Source organism: Limulus polyphemus, unplaced genomic scaffold (assembly GCF_000517525.1).
Source record: "Limulus polyphemus unplaced genomic scaffold, Limulus_polyphemus-2.1.2 Scaffold10511, whole genome shotgun sequence".
In the NCBI taxonomy this organism is placed as follows: domain Eukaryota; kingdom Metazoa; phylum Arthropoda; class Merostomata; order Xiphosura; family Limulidae; genus Limulus; species Limulus polyphemus.
The window spans coordinates 1-2,111 of record NW_013676121.1 but is presented as its reverse complement, the minus strand read 5'-3'; positions in this window follow the sequence as shown (position 1 = coordinate 2,111).

The window sequence follows — 2,111 nt, the reverse complement described above, 5'->3', positions numbered from 1 at the left end:
TGTGTCGCTTAAGTTTCGTCGGTACGAAGTTACGGAAAATCAATTAACACACGGAGACGTAACAATACCTTCAGGTGTTTAATCATAAAATATTAATACCAAACTTTTATTTTCTCTGTATGATACACCTGCACTATCCATCCTAGAAACACATATGTAGACAATTTCCAGAGCTCAACAACTACGAGACCTACTATTGGATGTTTGTAATTCTTGAATCATATGATTATACAGCTGCTTTACAGGATAAAGGATCATACATCTATCAAAACTACATACTGGAGTAATTAAATATGATTGGTAAAATGTAACCTCGCCATAACACCAACCATATGTTTCGTGCCAACAGCCCGTTCAGTTTTACTTACCATGTGACTGCACGTGAGCTTCAGGTGGTCCCTACCTCAGAATTAACTACGATTTTATCTACTGTAATGTTTGATAGTATTTCGTATCATACAACTACAGGAATTGTGCCACATTTTAATTTCTGTTGTAGCTTATGTTGGAATCCTTTCTTACTCATATATAACTCTACAATATAATCTAGTAACACGATTTTTTCATTATGAAATAAAAGCAGAAAATTCTTGGAAACTGAAATAATTATGTTAAGAACCACTTTAGACAATATATGTTGTTGTTTTTTTTAAACTTGACCTACTTGTATTCCATCACTGCCCACAGTACATGGTAATTAAGAACCCCAATGACCCCCCTATCTAAGTGGACACTTGTTTTCACCATATAGAACTAGCACACACAACATAAAGATTTACTATCTGTTATCATGCATGTTCTATTCCCAAAGCTTCTAGACATTTTTGTTATGTTTTCGGTATGTTTCAGGGTATATTCTGCTTCTATACATTTTTGTTATGTTTTCGGTGTGTTTCAGGGTATGCTATGCTTCTAGACATTTTTGTTATATTTTCGGTGTGTTTTAAAGTATATTGTGCTTCTAGACATTTTTGTTATCTTTTCGGTGTGTTTCAGGGTATATTCTGCTTCTAGACATTTTTTGTTATATTTTTGGTGTGTTTTAGGGTATATTCTACTTCTATACATTTTTGTTATGTTTTCGGTGTGTTTCGGTGCTTCTAGACATTTTTGTTATATTTTTGGTGTGTTTCAGGGTATGCTATGCTTCTAGACATTTTTTGTTATATTTTCGGTGTGTTTTATGGTATATTTTGCTTCTAGACATTTTTGTTATATTTTCGATGTGTTTTTGGGTAATAATAAGTAGGACATTACCTCCCAGTCCTATATAATAAGAAGTAGGACATTTCCTCCCAGTCCTATATAATAAGAAATAGGACATTACCTCCCAGTCTTATATAATAAGAAGTAGGACATTACCTCCCAGTCCTATATAATAAAAAGTAGGACATTACCTCCCAGTCCTATATGATAAGAAGTAGAACATTACCTCCCAGTCCTATATAATAAGAAGTGGGACATTACCTCCCAGTCCTATATAATAGGAAGTAGAACATTACCTCCCAGTCCTATATAATAAGAAGTGGGACATTACCTCCTAGTCCTATATAATAAGAAGTAGGACATTACCTCCCAGTCCTATATAATAAGAAGTAGAACATTACCTCCCAGTCCTATAGGATAAGAAGTAGGACATTACCTCCCAGTCCTATATAATAAGAAGTAGGACATTACCTCCCAGTCCTATATAATAGGAAGTAGGAACTATTGTTATTTGATCCTTCAACCATTTGACTATGTAAAAGATTGACACAAATTTCCGAGCTAGACAAATTTAAAGATGAATTCCTTACTGTGGGAATTTTCCAAGTGATTGTAGATGGATTTATTTCCGAAAAAAGACTACGTTTGGAAGTTCTGATGGATTTGAATATAAAAACTACAGTACATTATTTTGGTCGGCTTATCTCTATAGAAACTACAGTACATTGTTTTGATAGACTTATCTCTATAGAAACTACAATACATTGTTTTGATAGACTTATCTCTATAGAAACTACAATACATTGTTTTGAGAGACTTATCTCTATAAAACTACAGTACGTTGTTTTGGTGGCCTTATCTCTATAGAAACTACAGTACATTGTTTTGGTAGACTTATCTCTATA